Source organism: Alexandromys fortis, unplaced genomic scaffold (assembly GCF_014885135.2).
Source record: "Alexandromys fortis isolate MF-2015 unplaced genomic scaffold, M_Fortis_MF-2015_v1.1 scaffold_6, whole genome shotgun sequence".
In the NCBI taxonomy this organism is placed as follows: domain Eukaryota; kingdom Metazoa; phylum Chordata; class Mammalia; order Rodentia; family Cricetidae; genus Alexandromys; species Alexandromys fortis.
The window spans coordinates 22,045,570-22,069,272 of record NW_026067902.1 but is presented as its reverse complement, the minus strand read 5'-3'; the positions used below and the strand labels follow the sequence as shown (position 1 = coordinate 22,069,272).

Genomic DNA, 23,703 nt, shown 5'->3' with positions numbered 1-23,703 from the left:
GAAGGAGGAGGCTAGTGGGGTGGCAGCTGAAGTTTGACAAGCCTTTCTACTGAGAGCAGACTGGCTTTCCCAATTCACTATCAACTCGTGTCTGAACACAACAATTTTTCCAAATCATCTGTCACGGGTCTTTTTTATTTACTCTCACAAATGACATCTTGGGCATGCGAGAGGGACAATAAAACTACAATGAGTACAATGTGTGTTAGTTATCATTTAAAAGCTGGTAGGGAGGAGAGAAGAAAGGAAAGCATCTTGTTACTTCCTCCCAGACCTCTGCTTTATAGAAAATTTAAAAGACTAAGAAAAGTCAAATTAGCCAACTGAAGCAAAGGTGATTTTTATATTTACATACATACATATATATGTATGTGTGTGTATCTATATATGTATATATATATATATATATATTCACACGGAAAAAGAAAATAGTATGCAAGGTGGAAATGAGGTTGCATGTGCCAACCAAAGGAACCTGTCTGCACAAAAATGCATGCCTCCATCCACATATACATAAATACATACATGCATGCTTGTATATATATGTAAATGGATTCACAGCACACTAACAGAGAGAAAAATTGTACTCTTTACTCTGCCCCACTTATAGAGTTGGAGCCCTGACATCAAGTAAAGTCAGTCTCTTGCTGATAGTCTCTCAAGGCAGAGGGACAGGGACAGGCTCCAGAACCGTAGCCTGAACTCTTCCCCCCACTGAACTAATCTGCCCAGTACCACTTAACTTGTGGGGGGACACTGAGAGCAAGGGGGTTGGGAAGCTCACCATCTATATCGTGTACAGTAAATTACACTTTGCTGAAATGTTGCCTTGCTAAAATATGCTAAGAAAGCTGTGAACAATATTTACAAATAGTTCCGATGTCACAACAAAACACCCACCGCTCGCGCATTCTCACATTTTGCTATAATAAATGTGGTAATAGAGGGTACGGTGTTCAACGTTAGGAAAGTATTCTTGACTGAGAAGTAATTGGGAGAAATTCTTTAAGTCTTTAGAAATCTCTCTCTCTCTCTCTCTCTCTCTCTCTCTCTCTCTCTCTCTCTGTTTCTGCCCCCCCACCCACCCACCCACCCTAAAGAGTCTTCTCTCTCAACTGTCAAGGCAGGAGGCCCTCTCTGCTCCCAGCATCTCCTCACACAGCAGGCTCTGGTATCCTTACTTAGGCACGTAATTCATTTCTTGAAAAAGCAGCCAACTTGGTTTTTTGCTATCCTCAACCACTAACCACTTCAAACACTTGTGGAAACTAACGAATGCTGTGTCCCGTTGGAGGATCAGGGAGAGAGTAGCACCATGAACCAAACGACCCGACCGAGCGCAGTGTTGGGTAGAGCAGATGCACTTGCTTGCCCCCTCTCGCTGGAAAAAAAACTGCTAGAAACAGAGCCTGTGACAAGAAAGGGGGTGTCCACTTTATCTGTGTGCCCACCTCAACATCCCGTTTCATTCTTAAGGAAGACGAACTTGAGAAAGAACTGTCTGGGTAAAGCGCAGCATAGCTGAGGGGGAAAAAAAAAACCACAGCAAATGTTCAGTGGATGGATGCCACAGGGAAGTTTGAACAGCAGTTCATTTTCAGGGAAGACAGCTTCTCCGGGTATGGAGTTGGGATCCGGAGAGAGTGTTTCACCAAGTGAATTAAACGTTTATCTGTTCAACTATTCTGGACTTCGTTTATAAAAAAAAAAAAAAAAAAACACACACACACAAATCACAGCACGTTGTAGGACATCTAGCACTGTGCCTTCTCGACCCTTTTCCTCTGGACAGAGAAGCAGTTACGTCTCGTGTTGCATATAGAGATGGAGTGATGATGAGCATGCAAAATGAATTGCTGGTTTGGTTTTTTTTGGTTTTTTTTGTTTTTGTTTTTTTTTTTAGGAAGAAATCCATTTTAAAAGTAAAGCCTCCGGTTTGTTGGCTTCTCTTGCAGCTGGTTTGCCACATACGAACAAAAGCCTCTGTTACTGAACATCGTGAGGCTCAGTTAAACTGACCCTGCACCTTGAAACCTGAAGATGAGGCTTGGGTTCTTAACGTGCCCTGATGCTGGCACCGCCCCCTCAGCTGCCTTTTTGGCAGAAGAAGTACAGCGAGCGGAATCAGGTGGAAAATAAATATGTTTACCTACCATCAAAGCACCTTTCACATCCAATACACATTTCCGTTCTATTAATGCCAACACAAATATGCAGACACTGTAGCAAGGGTCGCTTTAAAATATAGCTAGACAGACCGATTAAAATACACTGCTTTCTCTCTGCCAAATTCCTGCCTATGGGGAGCAATTAAACCTGCCTTCTGCACATTCAAACACTGACGGAGAAGCGAATGTTGCCTCTTTGCCACTTAGACAAATGTAATTCCGATGGAAAGATTTATCAACAACTCCCAGGCAGTTCCGGGTTTGGTTTTGTTTGTCAAATAGCACAAGCCCTCATGCGGCATCTGGACTCTGTAACAGAGTCACTCATGGGACAGGAATCCCCGGAGAGGGGTGCTCCTTTTGGCCAGTGAACAAACAAGTAAACTCACAGGGAGCAAAGGCAGCTTTGAACAAACAAACAGCTCTGCTTGAGACCGAACACACAGAACGCCAGCCAAAACCGTAATCAGACGGGCAAAGAGCAGTGCTATTGTAGCTCCCGAAGAAGTCGATGTGAAACAGAATCACAGCTGCCCATAAATGGACATTTCACAGGTGAATTTATTCTTCTGGCACCATGGGAAATGAGCAAAGGTTTGCTGCGAAATTTAAAAAGGGAAAAAATCAGCATTTAAAGGTATTTGAGGCTAATAAGAGAATTATGAACTTGGGGTGAGAGGCAATTCTGTATGATTTGGTCCTGAATGTTTTTAACTTTTCGGCCTGTTTTTTTTTGTTTTTGTTTTTGTTTTTTTCCACTCCATTGATTATTTCCTGTGCACAGGTTTGTGACGGCTAGAGAGATAAATGGTTGACGGCTGTTACTGCACTGCCCCAGTTACAAGCATCCACCCCCACTGCCTGGCTTCCCTGATCTTTTCAGTGTGACATTTCAGCTTTGGCCTGGGTCCTCATCAGCCTCTCAGGCAGATCCTAGGCAGTGGTCTTTCTGGGCCACGACTCAATGCCTAGTTAACTACAAGGTTACTCAACACTGGAGCGGGTCACGGTGAAATGTCCAGCCCCTGCCCCCCATGTCTCCCTTTGCCTCAGACAAAGCAGCCGTCTTGGATTCTGAAAAGCTATGTGGAATCTATTTTGGCTTTGCAATTAAGCAACTACGTATTTAGCATGCCTTAGGACATTTTGTCCTTGTTTTGCCTTCAAGGCAAATGTATCTCTGAGTACATATGTATTAAGAAACATCTCTGAACCTTCCATGTAATGACGCTTCTTCACACGGATCTGAAGTAGACTGCGGGAGCACAAGTATTTCTGTTTCTGATCATGCTATGCAGACTGCAAGCATCTCATAATAATCAAGGTTCGTGTCTTTAATAAAAGGAGAATCTGCTAAAACTACTGAAATTGTGACAGTATTTCTATTTTGATACCCACTTTTGAGACTTAGAAGCAGATGAATTCACACTGGGCTGAGAACTGGCAGACAGATTAATATGCCGGGGCTTTGTTCATAATGAATTTTGATGTTTCTGCTTCAAAATATAAAACATTTTCACTTGATCTTAAAAGAAATATTTTAGATTTTCGTGTGAATTCAAAAAAATGAACAAAAATAGATGAATGCCTTAATTAGCATTTATGGAAAAAAATCACACAAAACAATAGCTCCATAGGCTTTAAGTACATGTGCATGTGTGTGTAGACACACAAGCACACACATAAACATGCATGAGCAATCACACACACACACGTGATGGACCTACTTACGGATACGGCATTTCTAAATGGAGTTATATCAATGCAGACGAAGTCGTGCCTATCTTGATAAAAATCTATCGAAACCCCACTTAGAAATTTTTCTAAATATGTCTTTTCATTTCCTTTTTTTATTGGTCCAAAATATCATCGCCTAATGGGTAAGTCACCTCTATCTTTAGAGCATTACAAATATTCATTTTTAGACAATAAAGTCTTTAAAAACCCTTTCAACGAATTTCAAGCTATTGCAAATGGATGAATCGTGCGCCTAAGCCTGTGTTTGCACAGATACATTATGTATTGTGAGTGTGCCATCTTTTACATCTATTAAATGGAGACACACACTGGTATGTTTCTGTGAATCTTCCTTTCCTTTTACCATAATAAAGTCAAATACCCCTTATTTGGCGATAGGTGTGCCATTCTCTTCTGACAGGGTCCGGATGAAAGAGCAAAGTGTGGTAGTCCCAGAGCCTGGGTTCCTTCCACTGATACCATCTTCTTTATAGTAACGGAATTGCTCTTTTTCTCTGTGGATTGACATTAGCAGACTCTCATATATGAATAAATACAAAATTAAAAGCCCCTTTAAAAGAAACTTAATAGGTAGTATACTACTATCATTTGCCGATTTAGTTTGATTTCTACTTTGTTTTTTCTTCGTGCACGCAAAAGATTTTCCTAGACTAAAAACTCTGGGATAAAGTTCCGATAAAAAGAAGTTGGGTTATCCCAGTGTGTCAAGCACAACCACTGCAGACATTGTCCCTTAAGCCTAAAACACTGGGGAGAATGTGAGCCTCTTAAAAGTTCGGACTTAGCTTTGTGTGTGTGTGTGTGGATTCATGTTTATTCATGAGATTTGCTTTGGGGGAAAGGGCTATCTTTAATTTGATAAAAATCACTAAAGGTATCAATTGAGGTCTCCAGTTGTCTTGATAAATATCTAGCATCTCAGTAGGCTGCTGGCAGAAGCCAAACTTCCATCTTCAGAGAAATGCGTTTATATAAAGTATCAGGTTTCTAAGGTGTGAAACCAGTGAGGGAATCTGTGGAATAACACCGAGAACACAGGTGACTCTGCAACAGCCTATGTGGATCATTAAACAGTTGGTGGGAGAACATATTTTGGAGTTTTTGCTTTCTCATTTAGCATTTTGGGGGGTTGGCCCGTGTATTGTTTAGGGTTTCTTATATAAGATATAAATATTTGATAAATAAATAAAATCATGTGTTTTGCACAATAACCTGGTTTTCACTTTGGCTGTTCTAAGAAATCAGAGGCAGTGCTGGGTGCAATAAAGAATAAATATGTGAGCAACAGAATAAAGTCTGTGAAGTCAGAACAAAGTAGAAATCTGAGCCACAGCCCTGAGTGTTTAAATAAGCTATTACAGAAAAACGGGGGGAAGGGAGGCTAGAAACTTTGATTCTTATGAGTAATGGAAATGCTCTCAATTAAGCATTTTTTTTAAATGAGCTCAATGTTGGGGAGACAGAGTGTTCAGTCATTGACACCTTTCCTGATACTGTTATAGCTTCATCTTTCGAAAAGGAGACATACATTACAAAGAAACTCACGGAGTCACACAAAGACATGTAATTTAAACCTCTCAAGCTTTCTATCATTTGAGGGTGGGTCATTCTTCCTCCGAGGGTGCTGATAAAGACCTACAGGCATCCCCTCCTGGAAAATCCTCCATCACAGTAGAACAATGCGGCAACACTCATGGAGGATGAGATGTCTCCTGGAATTCAGAATGGCATGCATCCATTATGCTCCCAGAGGTTCTGGAAGAAATTAAAGATGAATAGGCCATCAATAGACTGCCAACGCCTTTCTAGTAACTGAGTTTCCAACTCCCAGAAATTCCTTTGGTACGGCTGGCTACAGGATAGCACAATTTGACTATTATTCACTTAGGGTAATTTGAATAAAGATCTGCATTACATAGAATGGAAATCATACGTGGTGGTAACGTGCATCAAGAGAGGTCACACCTAATCCTACAGGAATGCCACGTGCAAATACTATGTCCAGCTGGAGGATAGAGGAAGACCTAAGTGTATCACCCTGCCACGTTCGGATTTGTCAGTGTAAACAGAATCACCAGACAGGGAGTCAGGGGTTGGTAGAAATCCAGAATAGCAACTGCCTCTGTGCGCACAAATCCCTGACGTCTCTGGGCCTTAATCACTTTCCAGATTTAAAATTAAAAAGAAAAAGAAAAGTGCGCGTGATCCAGAGATCTCTCCCATCTCCTGCAATGATGTGTCTCCCCCGAGTGAACCTGAATAAGACCATATGGGATGTAGCTGACAGACGGCTGTTTTCTTCAGAGGGGGCTTCAGCCGGAACCCAGCTGCACTCGGCTATCACAGGAAAGACAAAAACAGGACTGCGTTCGTCAGTTTGAGTGAATGGGAAAACACGAGGATTATTTAAGGTTGTTTAGATATTTTAACCAGCACACTAACTCTTCAAGTGTATAACACTGAAATAACTTTATGAAAGAAACCCTGTATGGGTCCTCTGATGACCTCCCCAAGAAAACAAAAAGTCCAACAAAAAGATCCTTTTGTTGTTGACGCCATCCGTGTTCTGGTGCAAAGCCGTCTCTTTCAACTCCGCATTGGCTGGCTTTCCTCCTCAAGGCTGGAGTTCCCAGACCCTCCCCTGCCGATTCCTCCTCTTCTCTGTAACGGTGAAAAGCGAACTACTGTTTACAGAGAATTCATCCAGGGATATGAATTATGAGAGAAAAGTAGTAAGTGTGTTACACAGAGGAAATACTAAATTCCTCCTCTCTTTTTGCTAATGAACTCCGTGATTCCTGCTACTTCCTTTTTTCACTGTAACTGGGAAGTCAGATGGTCCAAGACCTGACCCCATTGGAGAAGGGAATGTGGATGGCGGTGCCCAGGGCTGGGTCTTGGTTTTGCTCCATCCAGCTTCTCTCTCCCTTTCTACGTTGCCTTTATTGTTTTCCGGTTTCTATTGGAAACTTAAACTCCCCGCAGCATCTCACGGTTCTCTTAAAAATAAGATTGCTTTTGAATATGATAGTTACATAAATGAATAAGAACAAAACGACAGTCTTGAGTCATCTCGACTAGGTGGCAGAAAACAACCCGCCCTCATCAAAATAGGCAATTATTTGAAGTTTTCAGGAAATTTTTGTGCTGTATACTTTGAAGGGTTTTTTTTCCTTTCAATGTAAAATTCTGCCTCTACAAAGTGACATTTATTAAAGTTCAGTTCATAATAAGAGAGAGTGGACGAATGGGCAAGCAGTAATCCTGCACCGGGGTTAGTCTGAACATACCCACGCTTCTATCTTGCAGCTAAAGGCGGGGTCTAAGTTTTCCTAATGACCTGCATGCTGCTATTACGTCCCTTGTTACCATCCTGTGGGGGGAATCTGAGCAGATAACTTAACCACGGGATGCACTCAGCTTGTTTGGCCCTTGCCTACTTAACACACAGTGCCTGCTTGATCTGAACTTTCCAGTGGATTGGGAAGGACCGTCAGTCACTCAGCCAGGCTAGTTCAAAGGCAGCAGAAGCACTTGCATCCAAATGAAATCTATATTCGGTAATTCTTAAAATATCATTTTCCATGGCTTGGTGGGGTATATTACTTGCTCAAATAATGCGCATGCCTTTGCAGTGAGGCAGTCTGTTGAAATGGGAGCTCGGGTCTCTGTGCTCAGCTCGCTGACTCCCACACGTAGGATGAGGGATGCAGACCAAACCCTGTCATTGAAAGCCTCTTTACCAAGGGGCTTTGCGAGAGGAACCCTTTAAGCACTGGTGTCGAGCACTTTGTTGAACCAGGTGGGACAGCTACATGAATAGAACCTCTTCAGACATAGACCTCAGCCCCGGCACACCTGGGCCTGTGTTTGGAAAAGAAAGTCTCTCTTGTTTGGCTACACAGTCGGCTACAAAAAGCCAAGACAACCTTAATTTAACCATTAAGGATGGAGGCCCATATTTAAGAGTCATCAGCAATAAAGGAAAATACACTGGATCATTTCAAGTGCATGCTAATCATTTAATGTAATAAATGGAGCAACCCTAATTATCTCCCGAGGAAATGATTTCACACTAAAACAATGGGAATGAAGAGGTTACTTCAGGAGCAGAACACACAGCTGAAAGTCACTCATGTGAATCCGGAGCCTTTTCTGAATTTCCGAGAGAGGGAGAAAGAGAGAGGGGAGAGCGAGGAGGGGAGGGAGGGATGGAGGAAGGGGGAGAGAGAGAGAGAGCACCCTAATTCCGTGGGATGTAGCCCAAAAGAAAGGGGTTAAAGATATTTAACACCAGCCCTGCCATGCTCTTGCTTTCTAACCCCAAGCAAAGCTCGCACCAGGCTGAAGATCAGGCTCCCTAATAAGAGCCTTTCTTACCCCGGTGCAGCACAACACACGAATTAGGCTGCAGCTCACTTGCCTGTAGCCTCCCTGTTTCCCCATCCTCAGCTCCCCTCCGATGGTCCATCTGCCACCGCAGTAGCCACTATGAGAGGATTTCCATCTGCACATTTTAAAATGGTTTGGGGTTTTGTCTTCAGACTTTAATGTTTCAATCTTTCGTGACCCAGCCTTAAAAACAAACAAACAAAACCATAAATGTGCATTCTTCTGTTGTGCTGACGTGAACTAAGGTGTCACCTTCTTGCTGTATCACAAAACTAAGTTTTAAAAATTTACTGGAAGGTGTACAGAAGAGTAAAACGTTCGTGCTTTTTTTGTTGTTGTTGTTGTTGTTGTTGTTCACGATGTTGCAGTTTGGCTCCAAAGTTTTAAGTGGTTTCTCAGATTCCATATTGGTGTTGTTCCCCTTGCTCTGCTTCTTTGGATGAAGCACGTGGCGCGAACCCTCTCTTTTCAGACTGGTACGAAGCAAATTAAACAGCCTAGCTTCCAGGGTGGGCACGCACTTCTCCACCGAAGTGACCAAAATCATTTTAGCATCTTTCAAATTTCCTCTTTCAGTAGTAGATCTAAGCCTAAATAACAGCAAAGGTGGGGGAAGATGATACGGACTTGATTTTGAATAATTCTTCCCTCAATTTCCTGTTGCTTGGCTTTGGGAGATGAAGGGGATGTTAGGACATTCTTCTTTTTCGGAAACAACAAAGAATCTGAATCGGATCTGTAAGCACGGTACGTGGCCTAAGATTGCCCTAATGCACACACTCACTGTGAACATAGCAGAGTAAACAAATGAATAACTCTTGCTCTGCTTTGCTCATACTCGGAGTTCTGTGGAATGAAAAAAAAAAAAACCCAAACCTTTCTTAGATTAGAATTGATAAACAAATTAGAGACTAGAAAACAACTATACAAAACAGAAAACCTGACGCAGGGATAATTAATTCTCCAATTACTGTAAAAAAAAAAAAGGCATAAATAGAAGTCATCATTTTGAGGGAGTTCATTTGTGCTTATGTGAAACCAGCATGGCTATTTCACGAGCAAGAGTGCCTTGACTCTCTTTACACCTCCGTGCTCTCCGTGTGTTCGCGAATACAGGCAGCATCCGTGAGGAAGCTAATTGGAATCAAGTGTGCCCCTCTTCACAGAACACGCCGGAATGTGTACCATTCAGGCTCGGCTTACCATAATATCCTCTATGGGATAGCTGACCACCGGCTTCTCATTCACAAACAGCCAGGTTAAACAGTTAAAGGCTAGCAAATCCTGCATAGCCCTGTGGGAAATTTCACTTTAATCCTGAACTTATAAGAGGGCAATCAAAGCCCAAAGCCTGGGTAACAAATCTGATCCTCTGTTGCAATCTGTGCCCTCATGGGAAGGAGAGAGGTGCTCTCCGCACAAGCCCAAGGTGGATAAATACCTAAATGATGAGACGGATAGCAAATGCAGAAGAGGCATCTGGCCTCCGCCATTCGCTTCCAATTCCATATTACACTGCAAGAGGCAATTCTCACACCGCTCAGGAACAGCCAGTGCTGATTACTAGAAGTTGAAGTGTGGCTTAAGGGATGATTAATGACAGTGTCGGGAGAAAAACAAAGCACAATGAGAGTTATCTCTAATCCACCTGCTTGCCGATGCTATAGTAAGGGGATGAAAACGGCCCCTGTGAGCCCCGATGATAAAAAAAAAAATCAAATGAGAAAGGTGCAAAGCTGGAGATATGTATTAATCTGATATCTAAAAACTAGCTCTTAGCTTAAATAAAGCATTAGGCATGAGCGGAGCCCCATAGGTGATAGATACTGGGCCATAGTGGACTTCGCATTGTCTGTATTTTTAAAATCAAACAGAACTGTTCCCTTCAGTATTGCCTTTGACATTAATAGGTTGGTATTTGAGAAGTCACAGTTCACTAGATGAGCAGGCTTGTGAGAGCAAGCTCATTAAACAAACCCCCTGTCCTTGTTGTCCGGTACGAAACACAGATGCACGGCACCATACCACCACCTTGTGGCTTCTCCACTCCTGTGCATCCCCACCCTCCCCGGAGAGCCGGCTAAAATTCAGCCGCGTTTTCCATATGCATAAATCCAGGTGCGACCTAATTATAAGATCGATAGTGCACTTTATAAGCAAGCCCATTTATGGGCAGCTTTCACCTAAGACAACACATTGCCAATAAGATCATTCGGCGTTTCATAATGTATCTTTGGATGCAATTTGAGGGCTCAGCCTGGCTATTCCAATTATGTCTGTTCTCATTTCAGACCAGCAGGGAAACAAGATGAGGTGACATCCGATGTCCATCTATCTGAAGAGAATGAGGAAAGCCTTTTTTTTTCCCCACCTGTTCCCTCGGGAGAGGTCACTGGCTTCCAAATTTTAACATAGCTAACGAGAAAACATGATACTTCCGACATGATACTTTGAGTGCTTCTTTATCTTTCTGAATGTGGAAAAGATTGCATGCAGAACAGCACCAAGCCTCTGCTCTTGTCCCTACGTATACAACGACAGAATTCTAAGGACCTTCATCAGCTAAATTTCTACCATAGGACTTTTTTATAGATTCACCACGCCTTAGCTTCTCGATGTGCACTTCGTTCTGGGGAAGCAACGGCATTCTCTAATGTCATTTGGGATGCAGTCATTCCTATTTGGCGACGATGGTGACTCTCTGATTCGTGCGGCCTCTGGAGATCCTCTAACTCTCGGGTTTAGAAAAACCGCATTTACCTGTGGTCCTTAAAGATAAGCATCTATTGCATTTTCCTCTCCTTTAATCTGATGAGCAACAAGTTAAATGTTAATTCATATTTCATGCGAGATTTTTAATATTGAAAGTCTAATGAAGATTTAGTGTTCCGTTTTGTAACAAGGCTGACATTACTGTTGAAAGAAAGCAAATACATTATTTTAATTAATATCAATTCATAAGTGCTCCTGATTTATATATTAAACAAAGAGAGAAAGTGTCTTGTCACACACGACAATTGAGTCTGTATTCACCCTTCATTTACTTAGCGCCCATTCTCCCCCCCCTCCCTTCTTCCATGGGAAATGCATGACGGAAGCCACCATGTAGGCTTGTGTGTCTCTCAAACACTGTTAGGCTGTGCTGTGATCACCTCTCTCTCTCTCCCCTTACTTCCTCATGACGAGCTTCAAGTCAGTTCTAGCCAACAGCGCTCGTCTCCCCCTGACATCTCCTGCAAGCAAACATGCAGCTGCTATTGTTTTAGGCGCACGCCTCTGCGTATGATACAGCCTTCCAGTCATCGCGGAGAGCCCAGCAATACGTGTGCAATAAAGGCAGAATGTTAGGCCACATAGGAGGTAATTAATAAGAGCATTTTAATGCACCTAGGAAATGAAACTGCCCCGCAACCCAGAGCATCTCCAGTTATTTACCTAAGGACAGAGTTGGCCAAATAGTTAGGGCCTGCATGGAAAAAGTCCTTTTGAATGTCATTGCCATGGACCCTAGGAAAACTACAGTTCTTGAAGATGCTATCATGACCCCAGATGATCATGAACTCAAATATTATCCATTAGTTACATTCTACTGGGTTTTTTTTGGCATCCCTTCAGCCTTCACGACGGCAGTAATTTTTTTTTTTTTTTTTTTTTTTTTGTCTTTTGGACTCAACACCGTGATATCCTGATGAAATCTCCCTCTCAAAGAAGGCAATGTGCGTTTCCTGTCCCCTCGTGTCTCTCTGTGCCTGTCCCCATAAACACGCTGTCAAGTCATTTATGTCCATTTCCAGAGCAACAGCATCAGAGTAGACATTAGAGCACTCTGTGCTTCGGGAAACACATCTCTTGGTCCAAGGTCTGCTTCTACATCCCTGCCCCCCAAACACCCAAAGACACAGGCAGAGCCAGAAAAGATCCTGTGGGTGGGCCGACAGGAGGGGGCAGAGCCACAGTGCTCAATGCAGAAATGGTTTTAAGCCAAAGAAAGGATTTCATTTCTTGTTAATTGTTAAGCTGTAGTACAAGCCAGTAATTATTTTGTCCTCCACTACTTCTGCAAAAAAAAAATACCCTTCTCTTAATATTTCATGCTTGAATCACTCCAACCAATGCAGTCGGATCCTGTTTCTGTGCTGGAAGCTGTTGTTTCTGTAAAAAAGCATTCCAATGCTCAAGGCAGGGTCCTAATCCCATCCCGTTTTTAACTGAAAAAAAAAATCATTTGCCAAGAGTGAGACCGTTGGTACCATGAGAAGGGACCCAATCTGGAATTTCTTTCAGATTCCTCTCAGGTCTAACCTGGTCTCTTCCTTTAGTGCAAACCTAAAGTCATGTTTATTTTTTCAGACTCTTCAGAGACCCCTGTCTGGCAGTGGATGAGGCTTCCTCCTCCAACTTCCTAGCTGGTAGAAACACATGCACGTGCACACATACCCCCCCCCCCGACCCCCACCTTGATTCCACTGTAGCCACCTAGGGCTTGGAAAAGCACTATAGAAATCAGTCCGTAAAGGTATGAGTTCCGCTGACGTTCTGTACTATAAGGGGTCTCCCCCTTGATTCCCCTGGTGTGGTTATATGTCTGTTCCACTTTTCAGAAGCAAATCCTAGGATGGATGGGTAGTTACTGTTGCCACTCTTGTTTGTCAGTAACTCTGTAAGTAACTTGTCACTGTGCTGTGTCCCATTGCCACATGGAAAATAAAGCTCTTTTTTTTTTTTTTCTGCTTCAGTGCAAAATCTTACCAGCTGATTAAGGAGGTGTCCCGAGTCCCAGCCTCTACGACATCCTGGACATTCTGCATCAGCATTGTTACGAGGGTTGTCTATCTACAACCTGAATGTGTTTCCCAGCTCTCAAGTGATGATTCCTGAGCCATCTCCTAGAATGCGATGTGCAAGCCTAGAGCCGCAGAAGAATTTTAAAACTACTTCCGCAGAGGACCTCAGCGTGGGAAAGCTAATTCAACTTGGCCCTATTTGCCTTAATTAGCACAAATCCTATCCGTATTTGCTTGTAACACTGCATTAGTGACTAAATAAAACAGTTATGAAGCTGACCACAAGGCCACTGGGTATGCAAGGAAACCCACACAATCGTTACTGCCCAGTAGAGGGCAAACACATTGGATTTTATTGCTAATTTGGGTCAATTCCTTATAATATGGTACTTAAAGATTGTGCATGGGTTATGAGCATACAGTTACTGAATAAATGTACCATGATACATTTTTTAACATCTGTGGCCGTTTTAATTGAATAATAGTCTCCTTTCTGTGTCGCCTAATGAAAGACATTGTATATCTGGTAGTTTGAGCAGGGACATTATCTGGAAAAGAAATTATAAAGGAATTCGCTTCTGCCTTCTAAAACTTCCATATTACGCTAGAATCTGGGAAGAGAGAGCGGTGCTAAATTTTAAAATTACATACAAGTAGAAAATGGTTTTTCTTCTTTGTGATCATGCTTCCTTTGTTAAAGGACAGAGCTGCACAACTCTTCTCCCCGAGTGGAAGGTAGTTGGGGCCAGTGTGTTGTGTTATTCCATTAGTTTGTGTTTTAAGACTAAGAAGAGATATTTCTGTGTTATAAATTATTTATAAACACAAGAACAAAGGGAGGCTGTCAGAGCTGCCGCTATTTTGAGAAAATAAAAAAGAAATGATGAATTTATGGAGAACCCAATTTGATAAAGAGGGAGGAGATGCAACGGCTAATTATTAACATCCATCTGCAGACAGAGACCCGAGAGCAGAGAATTAGATGGATACATTTACATCTGTCTGTCACCAAAAGAAACCTCACTAATGGTGTCCCACCCTGTCACCAGACTCCGACGCCCCCCCCCCCGTCCAGACTAGAAAAACTTAAGAGACATGCAAAGATATTTTAATCAAGAACAGGCCCCAGACAAAATGCAAAGAACTTGAGAAGTGGACACTGCTAAACAACATCACTTCCACCCACCCACACGCTTTCTTCCCTTCTCAAACAGAGACCGATTGTAAATCCCGTGGTATAGGATCTGGGATGGAGTTGCACAGGTTCAGAATACTTTTCTATTTCAGCAGCTGCAAGCCACAACCCAATGATGTGTAGAAGTAAAGATACAATAAAAAAAAATGGGGGGGGGCACTCAGAACATGTTTTATTTCATTTTGACGCCAAGCCTATCTCTTGTCTTCCGGACTTGGCTTTCAAGGGGGGAGGGAAAAGAAAATAGAATGCTTTCGAAACATACAGTCTTTTCTTGAACGGACAGAAGAGAAGAAGGATAAGAATATTAAGAACTTGTCAGAAAAGAAGCGTGCCGTGCTGTGTGCAGCCTGTTGAGGGAAGGACAGGAGCTCTTCTTTCTCAAGCAAGAGTCTCAGCCTGTGGGACCCTAGAGAGGTGGCCATTTCAACTTCACCCTTGGCGTCTTATTTCCAGTTGCGGTCATCTATACTTGGGGGGTTGCAAATCACCTTTGAAAACTTTGGGGCGCTATTTTTATCTGTAACCCCTCTACACACAAACCATGGGCTGGTTCCCACATCTGCTTTTCTATGAATAGCTCTGGCAGATTTTTAGCCTTGATTTTTGATGCGTTGTCCGTCAGATGATTTTTCCCAGCTGGTCTGGATTAGCCGGGGAGAGTATGGGAAGACCATTTATTTCCAATTCTCTTGATTTTGTCACATAGTTTTGAAACAGGCAAGAAGGAAGAGTTGGGGTGGCTCATTTCGAAATTTCGGAGACACCATTTCGTGTATCGTTTCCTGCCAGGCAACTATTCCACCAGCTTCTTCAAAGACCAAACTGCTGGTGTGCAAAGCCATTCTGTCCCTTTAAATATGACTATGTCTTTCATCGGACTTTTCTTTGTTAAGAAAGCTAGATACCTTATAAATATTCACCGGCTTGTTATAGGGCTTCAGAAAACACAGGCTTGCAAAGAAAAATGTGCAGTTATTTGGGAGGGTGGGCATGCATGTGCCAGGGCACACGTGTGGAGATCAGAGGACATCGTACTCTTGTGGGAGTCTGTTCTCTCCTTCCCCCAGGTGGGTCTTGGGGATGCAACTCAGATTGCCAAGTGTGGCAGCCTTCACCTGCTAGGACATCTCACCAGCCCCTGGAAACATGGATTGAGAAAAGAAAACAAGATAACGATCATCCAATTCTAAAAATGGGGGAGTGTCTGCCCACAGGAAACCATGACCAACACCAGAGACAAAAAAAAAAAAACTAAACACACTTCTCTTCATGCAGAAGAAATGTGCGCCTTTCTTCTCTCCGTGTGGACGCTATCAGCAAAAGTTGGAACAGGTGAATAACGGGTAAATTTTTTTTGACTATTTACAAGTTGATTTTGATTAAATTTGTCAAATATTTTATAATAATGTATGAACTGGAATTTTTAAGTGTCTTTCCTCGTGTTCAACTAGCCTTAAAGATGCTGGTTTTTAACAAGGAAGTCAAATGCTAGACAGGCCTGAAAATCTCCAGAGTTCTCCACAGTGGAAAACCAGCCATGAATTCAATGCGGCTGCACATGTTGAATTGGGAGAGATAGGCCTGTTTTCAATAGCAGCGTTGTCAGAAAGGTACAAGGAGGTCAGCCAACAAATCAACCTAAAGTAAACTTTAGAAGGTTGTTAACCCTCTCCCCATGCTTTTTTTTTTTTCAAATACTTTTCATTTATTTCTGGAGCATATATGATGCACAGAAATTCGAGGGGATGTTTTTCCAACATGGTTTACCAGATATCAGAATTAGACCATGGATCTTGGAGACTGGAGATGCAAGAAATACTGCAGAGAGTGGAGGCACTGGCATGGGGGCCAGAGAAGTGACCCAAGATGGGAGCCTGTGGGTGCCAGGAGAACGGCCCTTGTCTTCCAAAGGAGTGCAGTTTCTTGTCTCTTAGTCTGCAAATTTTCTACAAAGGAGGAGGCAGTGCATGAGATCTGGGAGTTTGTACAAGAAAATAATGGTTGAAAATAGAGATTAGAGCCAAGAAAGACTAATCTGCATCACTACCCAGAAACAGAGCAATTTAATCCAGCGGCCTTCAGCCTAGAGAAAGCAAGCATCCTCGGGCACATCTCAGGGGCTCACTTTCATTTGTATGTCATATTTGGATATGATGCCTTAATAAATATCCAAAGAGTCATGGAAGACCACCAAAAGATGTTGACCCAAGAGCCAGAGAGCAAGTTTCAACCACTAAGTAACTGGGGACTTGAGGGAAGCTCTTGCCATTCCTGGGTCCCTGTTTCCCGGTCATTCGTGGAAACGTAAGGAATCCAGGCAGTAGCTCTCATATGACTTCTTTCTCCAGGGGCTGCATTTGAGTGACTAAGTAGAAAGAGAGAAAAAAAAACTTGTCTTTGTTCTTGAAACTGTGTGGTTCTAGAGCATAGGTTTAGTAGAAAACCCTTATGTATGTGTATAAAAATGTATATATATATAGAGAGAGAGAGAGAGAGACACACACACACATGGAAATATTCCAAATAAACTACTTTTTGGTATGAGTCATACTGTTTATTACAGAAAGACAAATTCTCAACATTCTCTTTCATCAGATTTTGAGACTCAACCAAACATTTTTTTTTTTTTTTTTTTTTTACTTTTACAGCTACTGATTGAGGGCCTGCCGAAGACAGTGGGCTCTCAGTGTGCTGTGCAGCACGGTCCGAGCTTAGTGAGCTCTAGATCCTGAAGGTGGGAACCGAAGAAGAGGAAACAAATGAGTGTGCGTGGAAGAAATCCTCCCAAAAGTGTAAGATGGGATAACAGTATAAATCTGCTTCAGGCAAACTCCCCGTTCCAACTGCCCTGCTGCTTCTCAGCTCCGTGCTGCCCACACACCACACGGTAAGCTTGTCCGACTCACACCTCCAGCACCTCCACTGTCCCCAGCACCCAGAGGGTTCCTCACTGATACCTCTTCCCCACACCCACATTCCATTCACCCAACAATGCTCAGCTTCTACAGAGGGGTTTCTAGATCTAATTTCTTCCCAAATGGTACAGTGCTAGTTGACATGTACTGGGTAGGTAACAGATACCAATAACTGCCCATTGTCCTTTGTTATGGAAATAATAAATTATAGTTACCATGCCATTTATTGACTATTGCTTCCGCCAGGCACAGATAGAGAGTCCTGACTTAACAACATTTTGACCTGCATTTTTTTTTTCAGCTCTGCGATGATACAAGGAGTAATACACATTCTTCAGAAACCACACTTTGAAGGTTGAACTTTGGTCCCTTCCCTAGCAAGCAAGAGATACTAACCCTCTCTCTGGAGGCAGAGGCTGCACACTGCAGCTTCCAGTCAACCAAGCAATCACAGGAATCATAGGAAGCTTTTACTTCTCCACAGAGTTCGGTGTTGCTGAGCTGTGTGTTCAGGAAGGTTCACTGAATTAAATGCATTTCCAACTTAGGATATTCTTGACTTATGTGGGATATTGCCCCAACATAAGCATCTGTGCTGACTCTGTTCAGCTCTGTGACACTGAGGTTGGACCCTGGAAGCTTTCTTCCTTGCCAGATGGTATCTAGGAGAGGACAGAGAACACTGAGGGTTCTCCTAGTTTGCTTTCCATTGCTGTGATAAATATCATCACCTAAAACAACTTCAGAGAAAGGGGTTTGTTTCACCCTCCAATCCATAATAAATGGAAACCAAGGCAGGAACTGAAAGCAGAGGCCATGAGGGAGCACTGCTTACTAGTTCATTTTCGAGCTTTTGTCCGGCTAGTTCTCTTAAACACGCTAGGAGCCCCTGCCTGGGGATGGTACCACCCACAGTGGGCTGGGCCCTCCTTCATCAACTGGCAATCAAGAACAACACCCCATAGGCATGCCCACAGGCAATCTCCCAACTAAGACTCCAATAATCTGGGCTATCAAATTGACAACTGAAGCTACCTAGGAGAAGAGTCAAGACCAAGGAAACTTTCTAAATCCATTCCTTCTTTCTCTACCATGCAGTGAGTAGCTGGTGGTGGCTTCCTAAACCAATGTGTAAGGACACCGACGTAGACAACCTCTACTAAACCTCATAGACACCCAATCAGGTGGCTTTGGATCGACATTCTATGATACTGTTTCTAGCCTACCAGTGACTCTACAAATAAAGCCATCCAGGGACCACAGAGGGGCTCTCAAACCCAGACACTAAAGCTTCCAAAGGGCTGTGAGATTCAGGCATTAGGCCAAAGGCTAACCACACCTTCCCCAGGCTTGGGGATGGGGTCGTACATAAACTGAGAAATTTAAAGAAAAAATTAAATATAACACTTTAATATGACGATATTACTAAAACGGCATTCTTTATCCTCAGAAAAATGTAATGAGAATTTTAAGTAAATATTTTTGGTAACGTAAAAACATAAGCCATAATCAAAACTGTCTGGTAAACTCAATGGGAAGATTTCTATATTGCTACCGCCCAGGCTCCTGTAGCTTTGTATTGTCATTTCCTTCAAAGCAGAGCTAGTGTTTCAACACGATGATTCCCACCTAGTGTGTGATAAGAAAATATTGATTGAAGAAAAGGCATGCCAAATAGCGCTGAAGTCTTAGTGAGATGGGAATCTTCCAGTGTTTAGTCGCAATCTATTTTTACTTGACTTTTATTAATTTTCTCATTCGACAATTTAATACTTGTACATAATGGAGTCTGCTTATGCCTACCTGCCCCCTCTCATAGCTCTCTCCTGCCCCTGGTAGCCCGGCCCCCACCTGCCTCGCGGCATCCGTGTTCTTTTGTTTTGTCTTATGGTCCCCTGAGTTTAACCAGGGCCATCTGAGTAACCCTGAGTCTCAGACTCTTTACTGGAGCCTGACAGGCTCACCTGTGGGTCCATCAGTGAAGACAATGGCTCCCCCCGCCCACCTCTCTCTCTCAGAATCCACCAGCAGCAAATTGATAGTCAGGGTGGCGTGTGGTCCTCTGGATTTCTCCCTGATCTATGATAATGGCAGGCGTGGCTGTGCAGGCATCTACAGCTGCTGTGAGATCATGGCAATGGCCACGCTTTCCCCGGAAGACAGCACTTCCCGGAGCCCTCCTCTCTGGTTTCTGACTCTTAGATTCTTTCTGCCCTGTCTTCCACAGTGGTCCCTGAGCCTTAGAGGAGGTAACAAAGTGTCCTTTCTAGAGCTGAGCACTCGGCTGTCACTTAGTGTCAGCATCTGTGGCAACCACCAGTCTCTGCATTCTCCCAGTTCATTGCGAAGGGCAACTTCTCTTAGGTTGAGGCTAAGTGTCGGAAGACTCGTTTATGGATATAAGCACAAATATTTAAAAGGCAGTTTGGTGCCATGACTCTTTAGCTAAATGTCTGTAGAACATTTCCCTGGAGTGCCTATGGCCTCTTGTCATGAGTGTTGGGCTAGATTTATTATAACACGTATGAACCTGTAGAAAAGGTTCAGAGTCAATCAGAGAATGGATTGGTTGCCATGGTCAAAGTCCTTCCATTGGATACCAGTGGGTGCAGATCTATACTGTAGGGCTCACGGCTGGGTAAAAATGCTGGGGTCCACGGCTGGGTAAGAGTGCTAGGGCCTGCCGGGCGGTGGTGGCGCACGCCTTTAATCCCAGCACTCGGGAGGCAGGGGCAGGCGGATCTCTGTGAGTTCGAGACCAGCCTGGTCTACAAGAGCTAGTTCCAGGACAGGCTCCAAAACCACAGAGAAACCCTGTCTCAAAAAAAAAAAAAAAAAAAAAGAGTGCTAGGGCCCATGGCTGATGCCTTTTCTCTCCCAATAGCCTGCGGAGCACCTCTTGGCACTGTGACAGCCAGCCAGCTGGAAGAAGCTTGATTTCCCCGTATCTTGTAACAAAAGCACGTGGAGGGGGGGGGAGGCTTATCCGTTATTTCTAGTGGGTAACCGAGAAGGATGGCAGAAGCAGTGTTGTTCTGAAGGACTTTGGAGCTTCTCTGAGCAACAGCTCATAAAGAGAAGCCCATGCCTAGCGTTGGGATTTTTGTTTAATGATGTGTGCTTTCTTAGAGGGACGGGACCATCCAGCCCTACAGGGCTGTTCTTCTAGCTCTTATTCTTTTTTAACTTATCTTTTCATTTTTGTAAGATTCATTATTTTTAATGGTGTGGGGGGGGGGCAGTGTATGTGTGTATGTGAGTATAGCTGCCCATGGAGTCCAAACGATGGCTTCAGATTCCCTGGAGCTGGAGTTACAGGCAGTTGTGAGCCACCTGACATGGGTGCTGGGAACTTAATTGAGATTCTCTGTGAGAGCAATCCATACTCTTAACTACTGAGCCATCACCCCAGGCTTTTAACTTACTTTTTAAATTGACTTTCAAAGTAATCCATTCCTGTGTGGCTTTTTAAATCCCCCCTTGTTTAGTTAACCCTCCCCATTGTCCTCTCAACCCTCCAACCTACCCCCCACCTCCATCATCGCTTGAACCTTTCTACCTCAGTGCCCCCCCCCCCACTTTCAAATCACCTAGATTCTACTATCCTCTTTACGTTCAGGCATTCTCCACCCCAAAGGACCCTTTCTGGTTTCCTGGATTCTATAGGTACTCTAAGTTAAATGCACAATTCTCAAAGTTTAACTAGGACCCTTACATGAGAAAGAACATATGGCGTTTGTCTCTGAGCCTCGATTACCTCACTCTGTATAATTTGCTCCAGTTCTATCTATTCAATTCCAAATTTATGCATTTCATTTTTTTATAGCTGAATAAAATCCCATTGCGTGTATAGACCACATTTTCATTACCATTCATTAGTTGATAACCATCTTGGATGACTCCATCTTAGGTCCTGTGGCTAGAGCAGTAGGGGACATAGATAAATGAGGATCTTTGTGGTGGCATACGGAGTCCTTTGGGTATATGCCCAGGACTGGTGCCGTAGTTCGAATGAGAATGGCCCAATAGGCTCATATATTTGATACGTGATCCCAAATGAAGGAACTGATGAGAAGGATTAGAAGTTTGTCACTGCGGTGACTGTAAGATTTCAAACGCCTGCCAATCTCACTCATGAACATCGACGCAAAACTCCTCAACAAAATACTGGCAAACCGTATCCAAGAACACATTAGAAAAATTATCCATTATGATCAATTAGGCTTCATCCCAGAGATGCAGGGCTGGTTCAACATACGAAAATCTATTAATGTAATCCACCATATAAATAAACTGAAAGAAAAAAACCATATGATCATTTCATTAGATGCTGAAAAAGCTTTTGACAAAATTCAACATCCCTTTATGATAAAAGTCTTGGAGAGATTAGGGATACAAGGGTCATACCTAAATATAATAAAAGCTATTTACAGCAAACCGACAGCTAACATCAAACTAAACGGAGAGAAACTCAAAGCCATCCCACTAAAATCAGGAACACGACAAGGCTGTCCACTCTCTCCATACCTCTTCAATATAGTGCTTGAAGTTTTAGCAATAGCAATAAGACAACATAAGGGGATCAAGGGGATTCGAATTGGAAAGGAAGAAGTTAAACTTTCATTATTTGCAGAAGATATGATAGTGTACATAAGCGACCCCAAAAACTCCACCAAAGATTTCAAACGCCCTCCCATTCCCAGTCCACTTTCTCTACCTTGTGCTTGTAGATCAAGAACAGGCTCTTAGCTCCTGCTCGGCCACCATGCCTGCCTGCTGCCACACTCCCCACCGTGAATGCCATGGACTCCCACCCCGCTGGTGCTGTAAGCCCCCAAGTTAAACACTTTCTTTCATAAGTTGCCTTGGTTGTGGTGTTTTATCACAGCATGGGAAAAGTAGTCGAGACAGGTGGCATAGCTGGTTCATATGTCAGTTCTATTTTGAGAAAAAAAAAAAACATTTTAGGAGCCTCCACACTGATTTCCATAGAAGCTGCACCAGCTTACACTTCCACCAATAGTGAATCAGGGTTGCTCTATGTCCACATCCACAAGAACGTTTGTTGTCTTTTAACTTCTTTAAATTCGCATTTCTCTGATGGCTATGGATATTAAACAATTTTTTCAGTGTTTGCTAGTCATTCGTATTTCTTCTTTCAAGGAATCTCTATTTGGCTTACTAGCCCATTTTAATTGCTTTTTTTGTCTTTATACTGTGTTTTTAGTACCATGTACATTCTAGAAGTTAATCCTCTGTTGAATGTTAAAGCTGGTAAAGACTCACTCCCTTTCTGGGGATTGCCTCTTCACTCGGGTCACCGTTCACTTGGCTATACAGAAATGTTTGGTTTCCATGGTCATAGATAGCCTTGAGAGACCCAAAACTCCACATAAGAAGGCCTACTCTGTCTTGAAGCATACCCCATACCATTTCTTCTAGTCATTTCAGAGTCTCTAACTTTACTTTGGAGTCTTCAATTCATTTGGAGTTGATTGTTGTCCAGTCTTTTATGTGTAGACATATGGTTTTCCCACTAGCATTTTTTTTTCAAAATGTCATCTCCCTCAGTATGTGTTTTTGGCATCTTTGTCAAAATCAAGTGGCTATAATTTCATGGACTTAAATGTGGTTCTTCTATTTTGTTCCAATGATCTATATGACTTCTTTTGTGGAGTACCATGCTGTTTTTGTTACTATGACTCTGCAGCATAGCTTCAGATTGGGTGTGGTAATGTTTTCAGAATTATTCTTTTTGCTCAGGATTCCTTTGATTATACAAGGTCTTTGAATTTTCAGAAAATTTTAAGATTGCTCCTTGTATTTCTATAAAGAACGATGTGGAACTTTTGATTGGGATTGCATTACATATATAAACTGACAACAATCCTGAGTTAGCCCTCTCTTACAAATAATTAACTATTCCATCCATTTCATTATCATGGTTTAAGACGAGCCCACCTTCCTGGGCGAGGTTCCTTGGTCAGAATATTGACTTGGCCCCATTGGAATAATAGAACTACACCCAGGACAGAGATGCTATTCTCTTGACCAAGAGCCATTTTTTCTTAACAGGCCTTCAAGGCTACTTTTACATCCCACCTCTTTATAATCTCACAGTCTCTTAGGAACCCAACTGAGAGGAATATACATTTTCTAAGCACATCGTATGATTTTCTGAATTTCCTTGATATCTGTTGTGATGCCTCCTAGTTATCTCTAATTTTGTTAATTTGGGCCATCTCCCTTTCTTCTGGTTAACTATTTATCTTTTCGAAGAACCACCTTTTGTTTTCTTTGTATGAGTTTTTGTTTGTTTCCATGACATTAAGTTCTCCCTTGTTTTTCATTATTTCTTCCCACTTGCTGCTTTGGGATTTGATTTGTTCTTGTTTTTCCAAAATCTGGGGTGACACTATTAAGTTGTTTATTTGTGGTCTTTCTTATTATTTAGTGTAAGCACTTGGAGGTATAAATTTACCTCTTGG

General features: G+C 42.7%; 2 long non-coding RNA genes across 5 annotated transcripts in view; both read right to left on the bottom strand.

The window, feature by feature from the left end:
• Nucleotides 1-23,703, bottom strand: part of LOC126496429 (uncharacterized) — an 82,009-nt gene that overhangs the window by 19,637 nt on the left and 38,669 nt on the right. The window contains exon 3 of one of the 4 annotated variants that reach the window (XR_007590359.1): nucleotides 4,766-5,681. The exons of the other annotated variants lie outside the window; for them this stretch is intronic. This is a non-coding gene — a long non-coding RNA (uncharacterized lncRNA). Of the gene's footprint in view, nucleotides 1-4,765; nucleotides 5,682-23,703 lie in introns of those variants that run through there. 4 annotated transcript variants of the gene reach the window in all.
• On the bottom strand, nucleotides 14,239-22,113 carry LOC126496447 (uncharacterized). The gene is made up of 3 exons (XR_007590363.1): nucleotides 21,085-22,113; nucleotides 17,612-17,877; nucleotides 14,239-15,438 (listed from the first exon to the last, which is right to left on the bottom strand). It is a non-coding gene; the product is annotated as an uncharacterized lncRNA (long non-coding RNA).